Raw genomic sequence first — 25,310 nt, 5'->3', positions numbered from 1 at the left:
TGTCATGAGGAATATGAAACATTTTATGTGAACATTTATGTCCAATCATAAGGATGATATAGATGTATATGGGAAATTGAGATTTCCGGAGACAGTCATCAGGAGGAGGTACTTCCACTGCTTCGCTCATTGTCGAATGTCACCAGATTGGTGCTGCAATCGTAATATTTAACTGTAATTAAACTGATAAATATGTGGCTGATTTCCTAGGACAACTCTTCTTGGTGTCCGCTCACGTGGGACTCTGTCTGTGGCCATGACAAATAGACATTTTCGGCTTAAGGCGTGAGCCGCCAGTGAGCCTCCTGAACGAGTCAGGTTGGATATGAGGGTGCAGTTGACCTAACCGTATCGAGCTTTTGGTAGGTGAGTAGCAAACTACGAGGGCAGTTCAATAAGTAATGCAACACATTTTTTTCTCGGCCAATTTTGGTTGAAAAAACCGGAAATTTCTTGTGGAATATTTTCAAACATTCCCGCTTCGTCTCGTATAGTTTCATTGACTTCCGCCAGGTGGCAGCGCTGTATGGAGCTGTTAAAATGGCGTCTGTAACGGATGTGCGTTGCAAGCAACGGGCAGTGATCGAGTTTCTTTTGGCGGAAAACCAGGGCATCTCAGATATTCATAGGCGCTTGCAGAATGTCTACGGTGATCTGGCAGTGGACAAAAGCACGGTGAGTCGTTGGGCAAAGCGTGTATCATCATCGCCGCAAGGTCAAGCAAGGCTGTCTGATCTCCCGCGTGCGGGCCGGCCGTGCACAGCTGTGACTCCTGCAATGGCGGAGCGTGCGAACACACTCGTTCGAGATGATCGACGGACCACCATCAAACAACTCAGTGCTCAACTTGACATCTCTGTTGGTAGTGCTGTCACAATTGTTCACCAGTTGGGATATTCAAAGGTTTGTTCCCGCTGGGTCCCTCGTTGTCTAACCGAACACCATAAAGAGCAAAGGAGAACCATCTGTGCGGAATTGCTTGCTCGTCATGTGGCTGAGGGTGACAATTTCTTGTCAAAGATTGTAACAGGCGATCAAACATGGGTTCATCACTTCGAACCTGAAACAAAACGCCAATCAATGGAGTGGCGCCACACCCACTCCCCTACCAAGAAAAAGTTTAAAGCCATACCCTCAGCCGGTAAAGTCATGGTTACAGTCTTCTGGGACGCTGAAGGGGTTATTCTGTTCGATGTCATTCCCCATGGTCAAACGATCAACTCTGAAGTGTATTGTGCTACTCTTCAGAAATTGAAGAAACGACTTCAGCGTGTTCGTAGGCACAAAAATCTGAACGAACTTCTCCGTCTTCATGACAACGCAAGACCTCACACAAGTCTTCGCACCCGAGAGGAGCTCACAAAACTTCAGCGGACTGTTCTTCCTCATGCACCCTACAGCCCCGATCTCGCACCGTCGGATTTCCATATGTGTGGCCAAATGTAGGACGCAATCCGTGGGAGGCACTACGCGGATGATGAAGAAGTTATTGATGCAGTACGACGTTGGCTCCGACATCGACCAGTGGAATGGTACCGTGCAGGCATACAGGCCCTCATTTCAAGGTGGCGTAAGGCCGTAGCATTGAATGGAGATTACGTTGAAAAATAGTGTTGTGTAGCTAAAAGATTGGGGAATAAGCTGGTGTATTTCAATGCTGAATAAAACAACCCCTGTTTCAGAAAAAAAATGTGTTGCATTACTTATTGAACTGCCCTCGTAATATTAAGAACGTGTTGGGCAGCCTTCATGATCACGTGTGTTGATAGTAGTCTCCCACTTTTACATGGGAATTTGAGAAGATTCAATATTGCGAGTGTCTACACTGGACCATAATCCTCCCCCATGTGGATTGACTGGTAGATAGCTGGCCGATCAAGACGGCAGTATTATAAACCTTTGAGCGTCTTGTAAGGCTGGCGTGTGGATGCCTGGAGATGGGTGTGCACCTGCCGGCGTGGACAATGCGCGGCAGTGGCGCATGGGGGCCTAAGGAAGTTTCCATGTTCTCCGACATCTAACCATGACAACTACTGTAGATTGGATCATGGTTGTGGAGTAAGTGTTTACTCTGCCCCCTCGATGTGGCTACAGTTGCTGTGTGATGCTGAGTGCTTCTCAATACATCCCAGTGGACTCTGTGTTGCAGCAAAAAGATGGAGTGGTGTTTCTTAAAACAAAGGTGGACTTGCTGTTGTTACTATGTTATCATGCAGTAGACTCTTTCCGCTCCTTCTTCTTTCTGGTATAGGAGAGAGAACCAACTTGGGAATTCTACAGACCTTTAAAAAATACACTTAGCTGACTTTAAGGTGTTTGGGAATTACACAACCATGACGGCATAAATTCCCACCGAAATTTGAAACTACAACTATTACTTTATACAGGACTGCTTCCGATCGTGATGTCAAATTCCTGGTTTATCAGTTTATTGTTTCTCAGAGAGGTATTGCGAACACATTTCAGTCAAACCACTGCCCTGTCTTCTGCAAATTGTTTAAGAACATAGCACCGTTCATCTGAAATTTGAAATTATCATTTCTATTTTTACTCACCTCCAAAGTGAAGGATTTCCTGGTGAGTGACCTAACTGTGCCAGTATCCACCAATAAGAGGTGAGATAAAGCCACAATGGAGAAGAGTAGGGTTTGGAAACTGGGCAGTTGCAAGATCAGATCCCAGATATCCCTAGAATTTCCCACCAAATATTCTGGTTCTATTATCCACCAATAGAGAGCAAGGAAAAACTGTCCCAAACAGGGGGTATTTATTTAATTAATTAGTCAATTAATATGACTGATGGTGGTAGTGAAAATGGCCTATTTCCAAGATATCCACAGCCTAGCAGTTTGGGGAGCACTGGAGATTTAACAGGTATCCACTACTTTATTAAGGACAAAAGGCTGACAAGTGTGGTTTCCAGTGGCACGTGACAGATGCTTGCTGGTCAGGAAATAAGCACTTGAGACATAGAGAGAGAGAGAGAGAGAGAGAGAGAGAGAGAGAGACTGTGTTTCGACAAGAATTTCCTGGATATCAATCTTAAAGAATTGCCACCATACGATGCTTTGTCCAATAGGAGGGGTGAGTTATGAAGGAGGGGGTTGGAGGGAGGTGGAGATGTTGCTTCTCCCAGTGTCCTCTGCTATGAGATGGTATTGTGAACTAAGTCAGTCAGTATCTGCATAGCAGGGCGAGCCAATAGAACAGCTGCTTCCACTGACCTGGTGTGGAACGTGTGTGTTTGGGAACACGTTGGGATCAAGTGAGTCGAAGGAAGCTGACATCTGGTGTGACGCATTACTCTGCAGGCGACCACCACCTCCCAGTCCCATGCTAGGGGCTCAAATGGCTGCTGGCAGTCCAGTGCATGTGGTGTGGTGTAGGGCACATGAAGACGCAATTGGGAGGCTTTTTGAAAGTACGTATAGCGTGATATGTCACAACATAATTACATGTAGTGAGGATTTCATGTTGATGATTTCATGATGGTATTCCTTGTGCGATCAGATAAAGCAGTCTATACACATACTTCATTACTTTTTTTCGATATATTTCACAAGATCTGCACCTTCCAAAATTAAATAAACAGCTTTTCCCTCCAAATAAAGAGATCCAACCCTTCGAATAGGTATGTAAATTTGAATATTAGAAATTAGCAATATTTTGCTCTCCCTTCTCAAATGTAGTTGAATTTCCTGTCGTGGGAGCCTTCCAGTCCACCAGTTCATCACTGACTAAGCAACCTTTTTCCGGTCAGTTTTTTCTGGGAGAGATGTGGATGGGATAGGGTGAGGTGTCAGAGGGAACATCCACTGGTGGTGGCGGTGTGCACTAGCTGAGTCGATCCCTGCATGGCAAGGTGAGCACAGTGAGATCCTTCCTCTCCAGCACACAGTCATTTTCCCACCAGTTTCCAGGTAGGGGAGGGTAACAGAAGTGTAGGAGGGACGGGAAGGCTGACGGATTTCTCAGAGGGAGTCAGTTCATTTGATATCAAAAATGTGCTTGTATTGGCTATAGGGAAGGGTTGGTTATTTTCCAGAAGGGTGGGAGAGGAGGGGGAGAGGTGAGGTTCTCTCCGAAGGACTGATTATCACCAGGGGGTCATAAATCAACTGCCAGCATATCATAAATCGAGCAACAGAACATTAGGTTTGCCCTGAATGTATGCAACCTCCATAAACAAATGGGCTCAGAAGCCACTTTGCTCCAGTAACAGATGGCCGCTGATCATGCTTTACAGAGTGAACAAGCCTCTGAGGTCCAGGTTCAGTGTTGTGGCGTGGATATCCAACCTTCAGCCACTTTCCTTGGATGCTCATGATAGTAGCAAGCTAGCAGCCGATGAGATTTGCTGTTCCGAAGGTGCTCTTTCCCTGAGGTTGCCAATAACCATCTAATTTCGTGGAAGTTGCTTATGTCAATGGATTTCGCCATACGGCGGCATCATTACTAGGATGGTCCCCCATTGATCTGTGTTTAGCCTATTTACTTCCCTTTATGCGTCTCATGTCCGTAGAGCATCTAGGCAGAGGTTGATTTCATAGTGAGTGGTGGGTACAATGTTTTGGCACATCATCTGCAGTGTTCATGCACTTTAATTTGTAATATTACACTCGTATGAGAAGAATTGCATTGTCTTCCGTTTCTGAGTTATTTTGTAAATATTGGCGCCTTCTCAGTAAAACCAAAGACCCACCCAGATAGCTGCGCTCATAGCATGCAGCTTCCTGGTGTCCAGGAGGCTCTGGCCCAGATCGAATCCGCCTACCAGATTAACGACGAAAGTCGGTGTGCCGGCCAGCCTGCATGTGGCTTTTAGGCGGTTTCCCACCTACAGTTTTGGACGAAATTTTAGAAACAGAAGACTTTCGTGGACCGCGACTTTATAACTAAAAAAGTTTACCAGCAGAAACGTAATCTGGCGGCGTAAGCCTCCATTCTATCAATATTGAACTGTGCTGCTTATAGAAGACTACCATCTGCGTGTCGGCATTGATTATTTTGATTGGATGCGGCATTGTAAACCGATGGTCAATGCCACAAGACGATAGTTATGCAGTGAAACTAACACCCACCCTCCCCTGCCCACAACTCCATCACATGCACACACACACACACACACACACACACACACACACACACACACACACAAAAGAGGATAACGACTGGTAATGGTAAATATCTTGCTCCCTAATGGATTGTTGTGAATCGTATGAAGCACCCCTAGGATATCGAAGATCAGTGCTGTTTTCGTTGGGTGGACATACACTATGTGATCAAAAGTATCCGGACACCTGGCTGAAAATGACTTACAAGTTCGTGGTTCCCTCCATCGGTACTGCTGGAATTCAGTATGGTGTTGGGCCACCCTTAGCCTTGATGACAGCTTCCACTCTCGCAGGCATACGTTCAGTCAGATGCTGGAAGGATTCTTGAGGAATCGCAGCCCGTCCTTTACGGAGTACTGCACTGAGGAGAGATATCGATGTCGATCGGTGAGGCCTGGCACGGAGTCGGCGTTCCAAATCATCCCAAACGTGTTCTATAGGATTCAGGTCAGGACTCTGTGCAAGCCAGTCCATTACAGGGATGTTATTGTCGAGTAACCACCCCGCCACGGGCCGTGCATTATTAACAGGTGCTCGATCGTGTTGAGAGATGCAATCGCCATTCTAGAATTTCTCTTCAACAGTGGGAAGCAAGAAGATGCTTAAAACATCAATGTAGGGCTGTGCTGGAATAGTACCACGCAAAATAACAAGGGGTGCAAGTCCCCTCCACGAAAACCACGACCACACCACAACATCACCGCCTCCGAATTTTAAGTCGTCACTACACACGTTAGCAGATGACGTTCACCAAGAATTCGCCATACCCACACCCTGCCATCTGATCGTCACATTGCGTACCGTGATTCGTAACTCCACACAACGTTTTTCCATTGTTCTCACTCTCCTCACACCAAGCGAGGTGTCGTTTGGCATTTACTGGCGTGATGTGTGGCTTATGAGCAGCCGCTCGACCATGAAATCCAACTTTTCTCACGTCCCACCTAACTGTCATAGTACTTGCAGTAGATCCTAATGCAGTTTGGAATTACTGTGTAGTGGTCTGGATACACATCTGCCTATTACACATTACGACTCTCTTCAACTGTCGGTAGTCTCTGTCAGTCAACAGACGAGGTCGGCCTGTATGCTTTTGTGCTGGAGGTGTCCATTCATGTTTCCACTTCACTATTACATCGGAAACAGTGGACATAGGGATGTTTAGGAGTATGGAAATCTCACGTACAGACGTATGACACAAGTGACACACAATCACGTGACCACGTTCGGTGTCCGCGAGGTCCGCAGAGCGCCCATTCTGCTCCCTAACGATGACTAATTACTACGGAGGTCGCTGGTATGGAATACCTGACAGTAGGTGGCAGCACAACGCACCTAATATGAAAAACGTATGTTTTTTGGGGTGTGTGGATACTTTTGATCACATAGTGTACTGATGTGGCTGGCGTTTAAGAAAAACTGTTTTTAGAGAACAAACTAATCACTGAATCTTTCTATCAAATCCTGCACATTAAATACCCTTTGTCTTCAGAACCTGACGAGCAGCACTTTAATAACGTAGAATATGGAATACAAAAATGCAAACCGTCGCTTGCTTTATTCATAAATATACACTCCTGGAAATGGAAAAAAGAACACATTGACACCGGTGTGTCAGACCCACCATACTTGCTCCGGACACTGCGAGAGGGCTGTACAAGCAATGATCACACGCACGGCACAGCGGACACACCAGGAACCGCGGTGTTGGCCGTCGAATGGCGCTAGCTGCGCAGCATTTGTGCACCGCCGCCGTCAGTGTCAGCCAGTTTGCCGTGGCATACGGAGCTCCATCGCAGTCTTTAACACTGGTAGCATGCCGCGACAGCGTGGACGTGAACCGTATGTGCAGTTGACGGACTTTGAGAGAGGGCGTATAGTGGGCATGCGGGAGGCCGGGTGGACGTACCGCCGAATTGCTCAACACGTGGGGCGTGAGGTCTTCACAGTACATCGATGTTGTCGCCAGTGGTCGGCGGGAGGTGCACGTGCCCGTCGACCTGGGACCGGACCGCAGCGACGCACGGATGCACGCCAAGACCGTAGGATCCTACGCAGTGCCGTAGGGGACCGCACCGCCACTTCCCAGCAAATTAGGGACACTGTTGCTCCTGGGGTATCGGCGAGGACCATTCGCAACCGTCTCCATGAAGCTGGGCTACGGTCCCGCACACCGTTAGGCCGTCTTCCGCTCACGCCCCAACATCGTGCAGCCCGCCTCCAGTGGTGTCGCGACAGGCGTGAATGGAGGGACGAATGGAGGCGTGTCGTCTTCAGCGATGAGAGTCGCTTCTGCCTTGGTGCCAATGATGGTCGTATGCGTGTTTGGCGCCGTGCAGGTGAGCGCCACAATCGGGACTGCATACGACCGAGGCACACAGGGCCAACACCCGGCATCATGGTGTGGGGAGCGATCTCCTACACTGGCCGTACACCACTGGTGATCGTCGAGGGGACACTGAATAGTGCACGGTACATCCAAACCGTCATCGAACCCATCGTTCTACCATTCCTAAACCGGCAAGGGAACTTGCTGTTCCAACAGGACAATGCACGTCCGCATGTATCCCGTGCCACCCAACGTGCTCTAGAAGGTGTAAGTCAACTACCCTGGCCAGCAAGATCTCCGGATCTGTCCCCCATTGAGCATGTTTGGGACTGGATGAAGCGTCGTCTCACGCGGTCTGCACGTCCAGCACGAACGCTGGTCCAACTGAGGCGCCAGGTGGAAATGGCATGGCAAGCCGTTCCACAGGACTACATCCAGCATCTCTACGATCGTCTCCATGGGAGAATAGCAGCCTGCATTGCTGCGAAAGGTGGATATACACTGTACTAGTGCCGACATTGTGCATGCTCTGTTGCCTATGTCTATGTGCCTGTGGTTCTGTCAGTGTGATCATGTGATGTATCTGACCCCAGGAATGTGTCAATAAAGTTTCCCCTTCCTGGGACAATGAATTCACGGTGTTCTTATTTCAATTTCCAGGAGTGTATGTCTGAGTGGACATAAATGTTATTATCTTTAAGTAGAGAAAAGAATCATCTTATCAATAACCTTCATGTCATGAGTTATTCACATGAATGTTCTATATGAATTAGTGTTTGTATGCATGTCAATTTTGTTGTCCTATGCATGTAATCACTTTCAGAAGTTAAATAAATAATCAAATTAAGTAATTTAACAATATTGAACTTGAACTTGCTGGTGTACTCATGTACCACTACAATAAAGGACACAGTAGAGCCAAAGAAACTGGTACACATGCTTAATATCGTGTAGCGCCCCAGCGAGCACGCAGAAGTGCCGCAACAGGACGTGACATGGACTCGACTAATGCCTGAAGTAGTGCTGGAGGGAACTGACACCATGAATCCTGCCGGGCTGTCCAAAAATCCGTAAGAGTACGAGGGGGTGAATATCTCTTCTGAACAGCACGTTTCAGGGCATATGATCAATAATGTTCATGTCTGAGGAGTTTGGTTGCCAGCGGAAGAGTTTTAAACTCACAAGAATGTTTTTGGAGCCACTCTGTAGAGATTCTGGACGTGTGGGATGTCGTATTGTCCTGCTGGAATTCTCCAAGTTCGTCGGAATGCACAATGGACATGAATGGATGCCGGTGACCAGACAGGATGCTTACGTACGTCTCACCTGTCAGAGTCGTATCTAGACGTATCAGGAATCCCGTATCACTTCAACTGCATCCGCCCCACACCATTACAGAGCCTCCACCAGCTTGAACAGTCCTCTGCTGACATGCAGGGTCATTGGATTCATGAGGCTGTCTCCATACCCTTACACGTCCATCTGCTCGATACAATTTGAAACGAGACTCGTCCGACCAGGTAATACGTTTCCAGTCATCAACAGTCCAATGTAGGTGTTGATGGGCCCAGGCGAGGCGTAAAGCTTTGTGTCGTGCAGTCATCAAGGGTACACCAGTGGGCTTTCGGCTCCGAAAGCCCATATCGATGATGTTTCGTTGAATGGTTCGCACGCTGACACTTGTTGATGGCCCAGCACTGAAATCTGCAGCAGTTTGTGGAAGGGTTGCACTTCTATCACGTTGAATGATTCTCTTGAGTCGTCGTTGGTCCTGTTGTTGCAGAATCTTTTTCCGGCTGCAGCGACGTCTCAGATTTGATGTTTTACCGGATTCCTGATGTTCACGGTACACTGGTGAAATGGTCGTTTGGGAAAATCTCCATTTCATCGCTAGTGGTGAAGTCATGTTGCTGTAGTGTATGTCAGTGCTCTGTTAGTTTGCCAACACCATTTATGCACTCGAAAAGCCTAAGCCGGCACAGCCAGCACATTCATACTTTAAGCACTCTCACACCATGCAACAGTTACGTTATACCCATTACCGTGTCCAGCTTCCTCTAACGCTTATTATTTTACACTAATCTGGATTTTCATACTTCTCCTGATGTCAAATTATTGGCTGGTGACGCTGATGTGGCTATATAGTGCAGAATCTGGGTCGAATCCGTTCACGTCCTCTGTCCACTCCTTACTGGGCTGTCAGAATAGATCAATCTTTGGCACGAAATCACCTTTCCCTCTGAAGCTCACCTACAACTCTCGCAAATCCACATGTAGATCATTAGATAATAGTTGCTGTAAAGATATAAAATACAATTATTTTTCATTTGTAGTGTATCAGGATTTGTGATTACCTTCCGTTTTTTATCTGGTTCCATTCGCCATATCTTTCCCATTTGTCTAAAAACGCACTATTGTGAATCGCACTCCACGTGCTCACGCACATGTAATACAAAACACTGCCGACGGATCGCCTCTGGCGCTGCGAGCCACAATCGAAATACCAAAAGGCAAACATCATCACACTACTAGCGATAGTCCATATGCGGTAACCACAGGCGGAAAAGTACCACCAGTGAGAAAATGTCGCACCATAGTCGATTACCCGTATGTGTAACCACACTCGAAAACCACAACGAGAACACATCGCTTCACTGGCGATCATCCTAAGCAATCCACAAGGGAATAAAGCCATGCTTGAACGTCAACACGCCTCTGGCGTGGACAAACTATGTCCATTTCGCAACATACTCCATCGATTTCGATGGCGCGATCAAAATCGCGCCAGGGTCCACTATCGGATTGCAAATCAACTTCTGTGGCACCACTATCGCCTCCTCGCTACGAATGGTAGAACATACCGTGCATTCATATCAGCGCACACTCCGCTGCAGAGTGAAAATTTCATTCTGGAAATACCGTGCATTCTCCCCACTGGCAATGTACACAATATCAACAGAATAAATCAAACCATTCCAAGATGAATTATGAGAAGAAGTGCATTTACAAGACTTTTGAAAGTATTTCTGTATCAAATATGCAATGTTCACGCTTTTCCAACACATACCTTTGCTGTGGCATGACAAGCTATTAATAAAGCAATGCTCAAACGTTAAACCAATCAGTTTTATTATAAACCGAAGAGTTTTCCGCCGATAAATCCACACATTCCGATCCATGAAATAATTTTCTGTCTGTGAAACATGAGAGGGTACCAGTATCTCTTGCGGTAAATTATAAAAGTGGAAATGCTGTACAGAGAATTACAAACACCTAATTCATTGATCAGATGTTACAGGAGAAGATCTTATCCGGTAATTATTATAATAAACCGTCCGAATATTGTAAGTGTAAAGAAATAAAGAAAAGTATGTTAAATGATTACATTAATGAATTTGAAACAAATTATTCTTAACCCTAACCTAATGATATAACTGTACTTTGTACAAGTCTTATTCTATTGCCCTTACCGAAATTATTTAAGACTTCGTCTTGGACTGAGGCCACGGCTGCTGACTGTGAAATTCTACGTGGACTTCTGGTGCGGTTTCTGATTGAGGTGTTAGATGACCTGATTTCCTCTACGTCATTCTGGTGATCACGTTGCAGATATCACCTACCAATCCTTCCATTATTCATTGTTTGCCCTGAATTCCAGACCGGCTGCATGAAGTGGTTAAAATTTTCCATTTGCCTCCTGTTGCGATTTCTGTGTTCTTGGAAGTTATCACCACAAGTCTCCCGTCTGCTTTTGTCATTCCACTGAGGATCATTATTAATTTTTTGGCCTTGATAGTGATTTCTTGTCGCCCTGTTTCTGTTTGTGCTTTGCCCGTCAATATTTCCACCAGAGGTATCTTGCGAATTTCGTTCATTATGTCTGCTTCGGTCCCTGGCGTTTTGTGTTTCCTTGACAAAAATCTAACTCTAGTAGAGCGTATTTGAATCATTCTAATGCGTCATTACACTTGCCAAAGAGCAGTTCCTAGTACCTCAATGGCAGTTTCATCTAAAAGTATCGCATTATCTCCTTGTCACTATACCGTTGGTCAAGGTAACGATTGTCGTTGATAAGCGTCTCAATGATGATGATGTTTGGTTTGTGGGTCGCTCCACTGCGCGGTAATCAGCGTCCGTACAAAGTCCCAACTTTTACATAGTCCAATTTTTACACAGTCCAATCCAGCCATTGTCACAAATGATGATGATGATGATGAAATGATGCGGACAACACATACACCCAGGCCCCGGGCGGGGAAAATCCCCAACACGGCCCGGAATGGAACCCGGGACCCCAAGATCCAGAGGCAGCAACGCTAGCTGCTGGACAACGGGGTGCGGACGACAAGCGTCTCAAAAACTTTACCGGACTGCAACACCCCAATGCTTCGTAATCCTTTCCTAACATAATCTCCTGTTAAATCGTCTCTTGGGTGTCCAGTGACCAGTAGGTCTTTAGGAAAGCCTCTCTGGATTCCCCATAGCTGCGGCAGTTTGTTGCAGCGCTACGTACATACTCCGCTACTGAACCCTCCAGGTAACCGCAGCCAAATCCATGACTTGGGATGTAATGAACTGTGGTTCTCTTTGTAAACATGAAATTTCTGAACTGAGAAAAAATATTTTAAGCCGAAATATTCATAATTTTGAGCCTCTGGGCTTTAATTTCTGGCGCGAGTGCAACCAACACTTCATGGACAACTGATAACTGAATGCTGTTGTACCTCCTCTCGTGTCATCAGAGTCATTTAGCAAAGTTTCCCTACGACTGAACCGCACGGTTGTGATCTTGTCTTCGACATTCCTGGTGACTAACGAACCCAAGGTGAAGTGCTGTTGCTTCTGGCTGAATCTACACACGAGCGACCCGTTCGCACATTTGTCTCATCTCATCCACCATATCATTCTGCTGGGTAACGAGACGTATTTGCTCGTCTTTGATTTCTAACATTCCTTCCTGTGTCTTTTCAACTAATTTCTGTCCCCGTTTCTTAAAAGCAGATATAGCCTTCCTGATTGCGCTCACTTCGACCTTTCCCAATGGTGCCTAATCTTGCGCACTCTGGGCATTTTTGCGCGCATCTCGTGCTACTAATCTGGCTGTCCTAGCCTCACTTTTGGACTCTACCGCTACTTCTCGCATCTCACCTGGCTTTTTCCTAATGTCTTCAACCTCTGCTTTTACACCCTTAACTTCATTCCTGGCCTGATTTACGTTTTCGGCAAACTCATCAGCCCTCCTTTGAATTTCCTTGATTTCTTTCGTGATTTCGTTCTGTCTCTTATCCATCTTGTCTTGTCGTTTCTCAATTTCCCTAATATCATTAACGAGGATCTCCTGTTTTTGGCCTTCTTCTTGCCGTCTTTTTTCTTCGCTTTCCTTCCTCTCTTTTTCCTCCTCCTGTCATCTCTTCTCTGCTTCTTGCATAAATTGAACGGTCGATTCTAACCGCCTGCTTCCAGTGACGTGCCGTGGACTAAAAGCAGACGACTCAACTGCTCTGTGACGCCTTGCCCTCGAAATCGGACTGTTACTTTCCTTGACTGAACTTCTTTCCGTATTTGCAGAACCTACGTGACCTGCCGCCTTAGTATCGTTTTCACTTTCATTTCCTGAGTGAACTGAACCGTCTTGTCCGGAGTATACCGCATTCAACATTAGCGCCCTATTTGCAGACTGATTTAAATGAACTTCTGCCACCGTTCTATCTTGTTCTGAATCAATGACTGGCTCGTGTACCATTTTGGACGACATTAGTTCGCAGCCTTTGTCACTATATAAACGAGCTTCGCCTCTCGTAAGCATTGAAATCGATTGCTACTTCCGCAAGTTTGTATCCTCTCGGGTACAAGCTCTCTACAAGTTACACATGCAGTTACAAGAACATTCTGCCCACAATTTCCTCGTGTAGAAAAAGTAATTAACCACACATAGCAAATGTAGTACTGGGGAACACCTAGATCAAGTAGTAAAATATGAATGTTAATCTGACTGACAACGGTGTTAAGTGAGATAGTGGCGCGCCACCTGACAAGAAAATTGAGGATCCGTCAGATGAGGATCAGTGTGGCTTTAGAAAAGGTGAAGCCACCAAGACACAGTTTTATCCTTTTACGTGAGAATGGAAACAAGGTTTCAGAGAACACAAAACACTCTCGTAGGTTTTTTTTTTTTTGCTTACGAAAAGCTGTTGACAGCGTAAAATGCCGAAAATCTTAGAAATTCTCAGAAACACTGATGTAAGCCACAGCGAAAGGCGGGTAAAACACAATAAGAAAAAGAAACCAAGGAAAACAACGAAAGTGAAAGAAAGAACAAGAACAAATTGTGCAAGACCGAGATTCAGGCTTTCTACCCCACTCTTCAATCTAAACATCGAAGAAGCCATGATGGATGAAAAGAAAGGTTCTAGAGTAGTGTTAAAATAGAGGGTAAACGGATAGCAACGATGAAATTTCCTGATAAAGTTATCCTCAGTGAAAGTGAGGAAAACATAGAGGACGTGTGGGATGGAATGATTTTAGTGAGTTCATAATAGGGACAGTAAGTGTACCAAAGGTGAAAGCAATGACGCGCAGAAGAAATGAGATTAGCGATACTCGTAGCATCAAAACTTTTGAACATGCAGTAGATGTAGTGAAGGATCTGTGGTACCATCGAAGCCAAATAACGCATGACAGATGAAGGAAAGAGGATAAAGTAGCAGGCTAGCAAAGGCAAAGAAGGAATTTCTGTCTCAACGAGTTTCGTCGTATCAAACATAGACCCTTATTTCAGAAAGGATTTTATGAGAATGTTCATCTATAGCAGAGTGACTCATTGACCATTGACACTCTCTCTCTCTCTCTCTCTCTCTCTCTCTCTCTCCCTCTCTCTCTCCCTCTCTCTCTCTCTCTCTCTCTCTCCCTCTCTCTCTCTCTCTCTCTCCCGTCCTTCCTCACCCCCTGTCACAGACACACACACACCACGGACATACCCCATGTAATCAAAAGTATCCGGACATCTGGCTGAGAATGACTTACAAGTTCGTGGCGCCATCCATTGGTAATCCTGGATTTCAATATGATGTTGGCCCCTCTTAGCCTTGATGACAGCTTCCATTCTCGCAGGCATTTGTGCAATCAGGTGCTACAAGGTTTCTTGGAGAATGGCTGCCGGGTAGAGACGCATGACACCAGTAACGTAACACCAAATCACCTGACCGCGTTCGAAGTTTGCGCAGCGCCGCATTTTGCTCTCTCACAATGTCTAATGTCTACTGAGTGCTGCATTAAGAAGAGGTATGGTACAGACACATGACACAAGTAACGTAACACCAAATCGCCTGACCACGTTCGAAGTTTGCGCAGTGCCGCATTCTGCTCTCTCATAATGTCTAATGCCTACTGAGTGCTGCATTAAGAAGAGGTATGGTACAGACGCATGACACAAGTAACGTAACACCTAATCGCCTGACCACGCTCGAAGTTTGCGCAGCGCCGCATTCTGCTCTCTCACAATGTCTAATGCCTACTGAGTGCTGCATTAAGAAGAGGTATGGTACAGACGCATGACACAAGTAACGTAACACCAAATCGCCTGACCACGCTCGAAGTTTGCGCAGCGCCGCATTCTGCTCTCTCACAATGTCTAATGACTACTGAGTGCTGCATTAACAAGAGGTATGGTACAGACACATGACACAAGTAACGTAACACCAAATCGCCTGACCACGTTCGAAGTTTGCGCAGCGCCGCATTCTGCTCTCTCATAATGTCTAATGCCTACTGAGTGCTGCATTAAGAAGAGGTATGGTACAGACGCATGACACAAGTAACGTAACACCAAATCGCCTGACCACGTTCGAAGTTTGCGCAGTGCCGCATTCTGCTCTCTCATAATGTCTAATGCCTACTGAGTGCTGCATTAAGAAGAGGTATGGTACAGACGCATGACACAAGTAACGTAACACCAAATCGCCTGACCACGCTCGAAGTTTGCGCAGCGCCGCATTCTGCTCTCTCACAATGTCTAATGACTACTGAGTGCTGCATTAAGAAGAGGTATGGTACAGACACATGACACAAGTAACGTAACACCAAATCGCCTGACCACGTTCGAAGTTTGCGCAGCGCTGCATTCTGCTCTCTCATAATGTCTAATGACTAGTGAGTGCTGCATTAAGAAGAGGTATCGACGCGAATTTTACTGTTGGCACTACACACGCTGACAAATGACGTGCCGGCCGCGGTGGTCTAGCGGTTCTGGCGCTGCAGTCCGGAACCGCGGGACTGCTACGGTCGCAGGTTCGAATCCTGCCTCGGGCATGGGTGTGTGTGATGTCCTTAGGTTAGTTAGGTTTAAGTAGTTCTAAGTTCTAGGGGACTTATGACCTAAGATGTTGAGTCCCATAGTGCTCAGAGCCATTTTGAACAAATGACGTTCACCGGGTATTCGCCATACCCACACCCTGCCATCGGATCGCCTCATTTTGTACCGTGATTCGTCACTCCATACAACGTTTTTCCACTGTTCAGTCGTCCCATGTTTACACTCCTCACACCAAGCGAGGCTGGTTCAAATGGCTCTAAGCACTATGGGACTTAACATCTGTGGTCATCAGTCCCCTAGAACTTAGAACTACTTAAACCTAACTAACCTAAGGACATCACACAACCATGCCCGAGTCAGGATTCGAACCTGCATTCGTAGCAGTCACGCGGTTCCAGACTGAAGCGCCTAGAACCGCACGGCCACACCGGCCGGCGCAAGCGAGGCGTCGTTTGGCATTTATCGGTGTTATGTGTGGCTTATGAGCAGCCGCTCGACCTTGAAATCCAAGTTTTCTGACATCCTACCTAATTTTCATAGTATTTGCAGTGGATCCTCATGTGGTTTGGAATTTTGTGTAATGGTCTGGATACATGTTTTGCCTATTACGCATTACGACCCTCTTCAACTGTCAGCGGTCTCTGTCAATCAATAGACGAGATCGGCCTGTACGCTTTTGTGCTGTAGGTGTCCCTTCACGTTTCCACTTCACTATCGCGTCGGAAACAGTGGACCTAGGGATATCTAGGAGTGTGGAAATCTCGCGTACAAACGTATGACACAAGTGACACCCAATCACCTAACCACGTTCTCGAAGTGTGTGAGTTACGCGCAGCGCCGCATTCTGCTCTCTCACAATGTCTAGTGATTACTGAGGTCACTGATATGGAGTACCTGGCTGTAGGTGGCAGCACAATGCACCTAATATGAAAAGGTATGTTTTTGGAGGTGTCCGGATACTTTTGATCACATAGTGTACTAGAAATTACCTTCGTGATTTGACTGCTTCCGTAGTCGTCATTTAGCCCACACTTGAAAATGAAATAAAGTTACACTTTTCTCCAATGAATTACTTTACGCAACTGAATATCAGATACTTGGCTATTAAGGGGTAGCTTGTAACAAACCCGCTCAACATCAAGAACCATACTGGTAAAGTCTTTAAGCCCAAAAGAAATTAATGGTACTGCTGCCTCAGATAAACAAAAGAACAGAGGTTAGCAGATAACGAATCTGACAAAATGTAATCTTGTATGTATGAAAAACCCCTTCTTCATAGAAGCATGAAGGATTTGCTGACTCCCATAAAATTCAATGTTTATTTTTTCATGAACGAATGCATTACGGTAACGGAACTATACTACTCAAATGCCTTCCGCACCTAATTCAGTTTGCTATCTTTACTAGACTCACTGCAATTATTGTAACTGTAACACTCGTGTCAGCGAACGCTAGTTGAAGCAAAGGGTAATGACGCACATACGTGTTTATAATGGGACATGCAATGAACAATTCAGTGCTGTCCTCTAGTAACATGCACCAGTGTCCCGAAATGAAGTCAGTTTCAGGTTTACTCTTTGCTAATTAAATCAGGAAGTAAAGCATAGAGATATTCAAAATACTTCAAAAGGGATAACTTTTTGGTTGAATGATAAGCAGGATTACCGAGAAGAAGTGATGTAGAGCGCGTATTTCCGTCTGTGGTGATCACACGCCCTATTAAGAACCATTTTCCGGCATTTGAAATCCGCAGGGGAGCACCACGAATCGCAATGACTTCAGTCTGATTATTGTCTTTAAATAACAGTGTCGTTTGTGTTCGTCTCATTGCATATTTCCTTCAGTTACCTGCTGTACAGTTCTGTAGCCGTTCCTTCGTTCATCTAGCTACTGTATGTTACTCAGTAGTTACACATTATGCCGAAGATACGTTCGTCCTTTAAGTTCTGCAGACCTGTGTGCAAGCAGTGACTTTACAATTCCTGGCATTAATTATGAGTTTAAATTGCAGAAAGTTTAACCATTCATCCATCTGAAAGCCACATGGGTTTCATAACGGGAACCACGTTTATAATTTGCACCATCACTTCCTTTCGAAAAGCTAATCACAAACAAAAAATCGTATCAGAAGAGAATCGTAAAGGCGAGGGGAAGGAAAAATACATTTTAAACTCCTCTACGGCATGTTGTGTCTAGACAAGACAGCCTAGACACAATGAGAGGAAGCCGAAAGGCACGCGCTTAAACTCACGCAGGCTGGCGTGAGGTCTGAAACAGGATACGTAATGAATGCTATAAAGAAAAGTACGTAGCTTCTGGAATACTTAACTTTAATCCACATTTGTAGAACATCGCTCTTGATGATACATTAATAGAATCTCAATATCAATTGAATACGGCGCCTTGCTAGGTCGTAGCAAATGTAGCTGAAGGCTATGCTAACTATCGTCTCGGCAAATGAGAGCGTAATTCTCAGTGAACCATGGCTAGCAACGTCGGCTGTACAACTGGGACGAGTGCTAGTACGTCTCACTAGACCTGCCGTGTGGCGGCGCTCGGTCTGCCATCACTGACAGTGGCGACACGCGGGTCCGTCGTATACTAGCGGACCGCGGCCGATTTAAAAGCTACCACCTAGCAAGTGTGGTGTCTGGCGGTGACACCACACGGCATAAGCTACCAAACCAACTGTGGTCCTACATTTACAGCCGATCAACTTGACTGCCGAACGTCCTGGGAACAAATCCGCTCCACGGTTCAAATCCTGCCTCGCTGGATAGCATTCCCTCTCCCCCTCCGATCAGAGGGCCAACGGCCAGTACCTAGCCCAAGAGGCTCGCGCGGGCATCACTCATGACATACATACGCTTGACTATTTTGATAAAAACCTTACGATGTGAGATTCTTTCATCAAATACACACAAAAGATGGAGAATAATACTTTGCACGGGATGTCCATTGCAAAAAAGTATAAAATAAAAAATATGCACTCTTATTGTCCTGTCCGAGGGACAGTCATTATCGACGAGTTAAATAGTCAAACTGGCCAAGACTGGCGACATAAATCTGCCACGAACTTTTAAGGGGCTCCGGAAAGGCTCAAAATCATGAAAAGTTCAATTTTTACTTTTTTGCGTTTTCTGAATCTGCAGACTATTACCTTTTAATAGATATATAATGTATTCAATTCCGAAGACTACAACTATTTTTAAATTTTTTTTGAAATGTGTTCTACATGGGCGTGACCCACTGTGGCGCTGTTAAACTGCTGTCAAGTGGTGTTATTATTAACGTCCGTGTTCATCAGGTACATTTTAGTGATGTAAGATAAAGTATGTGTTGTGGCTAACCTGTGATGGTTCACTATATATCGCTGGTGTGATTGTCGATTGTTTCATGTTTATTTACTCTGTCGTTATCTCGAAAATATTCGTAATTAATTGTGTTTCTTGAGTCTCTGTTTTGTTGAAGTATAATAATGAGTAAAAGTAAAGTTGCTGTTGCGACTTTCAATGATGGCAACATTGTAAGGTGCAAGGTATTTAGAAATATGGGAATGAAGATAGGTTCTAACATGGTACGAGCGATGCTTGCTTTAGACAAGGAACGCCTTCGGGCTGCAGACAGGACTGTAAAGAGTCTAGAAATACAAGCAAGAGTAAACAGGAGGAGGAACAAGAGGAAGCTGGAGGAGGAGTTTGCAGAGGATGAAGATAATCCATCCTATTGACCTGGAATGCACTAAAAAGTTAATCCAATCTTTGTCGCTCGATTCCCAAAACTTTTATTTTCTCATATTAATTACATGTTTTCTAAGGATCTTCCAAACATATTTGTTTCAAACTTTCAGTAAATGTTACACAGTACCTTCTGCATAATTTAACACAGCCTTTTTCCAAAAAACTGTATATTTTTGAATATATAAATAAATAATTGCAAAAAAATGTTGTGAATTTTCATTACAACTGAAAAAAAATCATCTTTAATAACTGAACTAAAAAATTTTGTAAAATCCCTGTGTTAAGTTGTAGCCCATATTCCAATAAATAATCTGTAAAAAGTTCAACTTCCTACCTCAAATACTTTGTGAGGAAAGATGTAATTTATAAGCGTTATTTTAACATTGCAAGTATAGGGCGTTCCGGAGCCCCTTAAAAGGATCGATTTCGGCACTCGCCTTAATTGATTTAGGGGCACCTCAGTAAGCTAAGTTTAAAATCGAGTTGCTAGACTGAGAACTGAAATTCCTTTATCCCCTGTGGGACCTATTATCTTTACTACTGTGGAACCTCGTTCGCTCAATGACGACTTTTGTGAAAGAAACACTTATCTAAACACGCTTTGCTGAACCGGCTGTCTGATATCCAGTAACGAAAAATGGCTTACAGTTCGCTAGGGTAATTTTTTACCAGTCAGAGTATCCTTGCGCCGCTTACCACATTTGTTTAAAATGGCTCCTACTTTCATTATTTTGTACTGAAAGTGACAGTTTCGTTACCTCTGGCATTTCTGGTTAGTGTTTCAGTTGTTCTTCCAACTTCCTGAAAGCTCTGACGCTTGTCGTTATCCTTTTAATTGCGTTAGTTGTGAATAGAGCTTCCGGTGACAGTAATTTTGAACAGTGCCAGATCGAGACAAAATTCTTCCTATTTCAAAGTAAACCTGCAGTACCGAATTAACAATGTTTCTTTTGACTTCTTACAAACGCCTGATTTCCTTCTGGCACGATCTACATTTACTCAGAGCATTAAATATAGGAAACTTTTTTTTTTTTTTTTTTTTTTTTTAAGACAAGTCTAAAGTTACCCTGAGTGACAGCGTAACTTTGCACCAGCATTAAAATCGAAAATTTTCTCTACTAGGGCATAGTTAGTACACATTTTTACTTCTAGGAGCACTCAGGAACTATATATGTAAAATGTTACAATGTTTCTTGCGACGTGTAATTTATTTGTTGTGCAGTATTTTCCAAAAATGGTAAAAAGTGGTGCAGAGTTACCCCGATTGACTGTAACAATGCATATTTCAGGCCCATTAAGCCACATATTAAAGTAGAAAATGGGATAGTTGTGAGCGATACCTAGTGCTGATCTCAAGTATAATTAAATAAAATGTGACATTTGCTTCGAGATAAAATTTAAATTAACTGCACTGTCATCAGTAACCTGAAAATTTTCCTAAAGAACTGAGTAACGTTATTTATAAATTTCTAATGGGAATTTTGAAACAGTAGCGTAATGCAGCTTCGCCTCGTAATAGGGTAAGTCGGAAATTCCTATTGAAACTGGATCTCAGATACTGGCTGTGGTTCCTGTAGTTATGAAACAAATGTTTTATAGGAGGTAAAAGTTCAAGATTGGAACTCTAAAAATCTGAGCGTCAAATAGCAGGAACAACGTTGTTCACCTATATATCCTATGACCTAAGAGGATGAAGAATATTGCTTTCTCCCGAGATGCCTCGTTCCGCCACAGAGAAAGCAGCTGTTCACAAATCACTTTGCGTATGTGTGCTCTGGGAAGGATTAGTAAAAAGTTTACAACAATCTTCTGTTACACAGAAGTATATTCAGGATGATTAAACAGGTGCCCCAGGGAAGGATGTTGGGACACTTGTTGTTCATATTGTTTGTTTATGACCAGTCAGACAATATTTAAAGAACCCCCAGGTTAGCCAAGAGCGCTAATGCGCTGCTTCCTGGACTCGGGTAGGCGCACCGGCCTCGGAGCGAATTCTAGTTTATGAAACTTATTAGTACCAATACAATTACTATCGCTAGGATACAGGGACTCGTTGCGTCTTCTCTATTATAAGTTTTATAGATAACCACTCTCTGTTGTAGGTAATGCTAGTTATATCATATCCTTTTTCTGTCCTGTATATGTTTTCCTATAAAGCAGATTTTTCCAAACTGTTTTCTTGAACAGTTGCCCCTAAGGTTTTTTTCTTTCTTTTATCTTTTTTCTTTGCCCAGCATCTTTTATCAGATATTTTGGATAACTTTTAATATATGTCACAAGTGTCGTTCTATCTGTAGAGACTATCAAGGCTGTCACATTGGCTGTCTCTTTCTGAAGGTTGATTTGCAGTGTTGCATCTGTCAGGCTTTCAGAAAATATGGCAAAATAACCTGCAAGTGAATTTACCAATACATTTTTGTGTGTCCTCTTGTAACACCATAGCTCTAATGCTGTACTCATTTATTTTGATTTTGTTTTATTTAATGTTACACTGCTGTGCTTCTGTAAATGTGTGTGATTGAATCGATAACATAAAATTGTATACTGCTTTCTTTATACAAACTTTGATGTCATGGTTTGATTCTATGCTGTGTAGCATATCTTTCATTTAAACTCTTTATTCCATTTGGAGGGAACAAAACTTACTATACATAAATGTAATTTCTGTGTGAATAATTTTTTGTAGAAATGTCAATATGTGCAAATGTTCTGTTTATTTAATGTATTTGGTTACTGTTATGTAAACTGCTGATCCTCACTTAGGGTTCTTAGTTTGTATGTAAAAGGTGTAGTGTTTCCCGTCGGGAACGGAACTGTGTAGCGCGCGCAAATTGTGGTTGGCCTAGGTAGAAAAGATGGAACTGATAGTCAGTCGGAGACGACCTACGAGTCGGGGATGAGCTAGGAGTCGGAGACGAGCTACGAGTCGGTGCACTGCCATGTAAAAGATGCATATTATGCTGGTTCCGAGAGAGGCTTTTCCTGCCGCTTTCAAATGCCTCGGAAGAATGGATAAATAGCTGGAAATATTCTGGGATTGGTATCAATCATCGCCACCAAGAAATGACAGAGTCCAGCAATTCTACCTGCAATTCCACCTAACAACATGCAGTGGCCACCACATTGCGCAATCATCGGAATACTACAATGATGTACAGTGAAGGATCAGCTTAATGGATGTGTTAGTGTGCTCAAATATAAGGTAATTTATATCTGAATTTATGTACCTACCCTGATTTTTCTGCTCATCATAACACCTCTCAGGTTCCTCTCCGTTTGAGCTAAAGTGATATCCGAGTGTCCTTACTAAAAGAACATTAAAGCCCAGTATTTTGCTCATTAATGCCTCTTCAACATAGTAAAAAGAAAGTTAAAGTTAATGTCGCAAGAGAGTGAGTTAAAGTAAATGTCGTTTGCTGAAAATATTCCTATTAAAACTGCTTATTAAAGTGCTGTTGCCAACTTCAAAATTAAAAGTTCTTAAGACTGAGGCTTATAAAGTAAATGATCACATTGTTGTCTGTAGTAAATTCTAAAAGGTGAGTCAGTTTCTTGCAATTTTGTCAACATTGTGTTTCGCTGTAGTAAAAGTGGGAAACTGCAATAGTAGAAAACTATATGTTCATGATTGCTAAGTGTTTGTCTCTCTTGTGTATTAGAAGTGCATATTAATAGTAATGTTATAAAGACCATTCACTTTGTGTAAGCCCTGAAAGTAATAGTGTGTTTCGGTATATGTTATAATTTTGCAAATAGTTTGTGCTGCTCTAACTGTTAGCCTCAATCCTAAAACATATGTGTGTCAGAGTTCATTGCACTCGCGTGTGGCTAAGTCTAGGTTGTGTTTGTCCGTTATAGTTACTTATACCTACTTTCTTAAACGAGAACGTTAATCTTTCTCTTGCCTAATTAGGCTGGCGACCGTTTCCCTTATTCTATAAACAGTATAGCTAGGCAAAATTTTGTTTGTTACTATTCAAATATTTACGTAATTCTGACTTTCATTTCCGATAAGCCACCTCCGTTAGGAACAACACGGTCAACCTAGCAAAATTCCTCTCAGAGGGTAACACTGGTCTGTTGCTTTATACCATTATTAATCCAACAAAATAATTCTGTTTTGCAAATTGCCTCCAGTTTTGAGGTTATGGTATAACAGTAGCAGAAAGGAGTGTTATACTCTGACTATCCTCTGTTGGCATTTACCGGTGTGATGTTTGGTTTATGAGCAGCCGCTCGACCATGAAATCCAAGTTTTCTCATCCCCTGCCTAAGTGTCATAGTACTTTTTTGGATCCTGATGCAGTTTTCAATTCCTGTGTGATGGTCTGGGTACATGTCTGCCTGTTACACATTACGACCCTCTTCAACTGTCGACAGTCTCTGTCAGTCAATAGACGAGGTCGGCCTGTACGCTTTTGTGCTGTACGTGTCGCTTCACGTTTCCTCTTCACTATCACATCGGAAACAGTGGACCTAGGGATGTTTAGGCGTGTGGAAATCTTGTGTACAGATGTATGACACAAGTGACACCCAATCACCTGATCACATTGGAAGTTTGTGAGTTCCGTGGAGCGCCCATTCTGCTCTCTCACGATGTGTAGTGACTACAGAGATCGCTGATATGGAGTAGCTGGCAGTAGGTGGCAGCACAATGCACCTAATATTAGAAACGTTTGTTTTTGGGATGATCAGATACCTTTGATCATATAGTGTATATGTATCAGATGTATCTTTATAGAGCCCCAAACTCAGAAGTTTGCTCTTCTGTCATCAACAACAGTACTGTAGATCGAGTTTGTAGTTTTACTCAGTTGGATGTTATGAAATAATTAGGAGGGTAGGGGAATGCGAATTGTAGCTTGGTGTTGGGTATAAAAACAACTGTGTTTTATTTTCTGACATACAAACAGGGAGCATGAAAGCCACAATTAGTATAACAATCGGTTAAGGTAGGTATGGAGAGATAATTTGCCCCCAAATGTATGCTTCTCCCTGAATGTCTTTTTGCCCCTGAATGTATGCACCCTGTAGAAACAAAATGTGCCAGAATCTCCATAATGTTGATACTGCATAGTCCATTCTAGACCCCCCCCCCTCCCCTGTGGGTTTGAAGGTAATAGGCCCCTCGGTATTCCTGCCTGTCATAAGAGGCGACTAAAAGGAGTCTCAACTGTTTCGGCCTTTAATGTGATGGTCCCCATTAGGGTTTGACCTCCATTCTTCCAAAATCAACAGAAGTACGAGCCTTTTGGGGAAGGACACCTTACGTGGTGCACCATCAGTCCTCTGTGCCCTGAGACCTTGGCACTCTTTATCGTCTTGGCGTCGTAACTGCACCCACCATCCATGATTTTGGGCATACACAACTGATGGGTGGCGTAGGTTACACCCTCAGTGCGTCACCATCTGCACCCACGATAACTATGGACTTCCCATGGCACCAAAAATCCAGCACGGTAGCCAGCCCATTGTGGTGGGGTCGTCATGTACCCTCTAGGTTGCAGCCCCCTGACAACACAGGGATCGTACTGCCAATGCCTGAGCTGACACCTCCCCACGTAAGCCAAGGAGTAGATGCCCATCTATCTGGGGCATCGGGACTCCCGGCAACGGCCATCCTGCCAGGTGGAATTTACTGCGGCTGGGTGGCGCTCTTGGGGAGAGTCCCTGGTCGGAGTGAGTGGCATTGGGGCAGATGACCCTCAATGAAGCGGATGAAGTCTCAATCTGGTGGTCGAACGACCGCCGACGTCTCTAAGCACGGTAAGGTAGAATATAATGCTGTGACATATGACCCCAAATCGTTCCCTTCC

The sequence above is a fragment of the Schistocerca cancellata genome, chromosome 7 (assembly GCF_023864275.1).
Source record: "Schistocerca cancellata isolate TAMUIC-IGC-003103 chromosome 7, iqSchCanc2.1, whole genome shotgun sequence".
In the NCBI taxonomy this organism is placed as follows: Eukaryota; Metazoa; Arthropoda; class Insecta; order Orthoptera; family Acrididae; genus Schistocerca; species Schistocerca cancellata.
The sequence above is the reverse complement of the archived record's forward strand: the minus strand, read 5'-3'. Positions refer to the sequence as shown.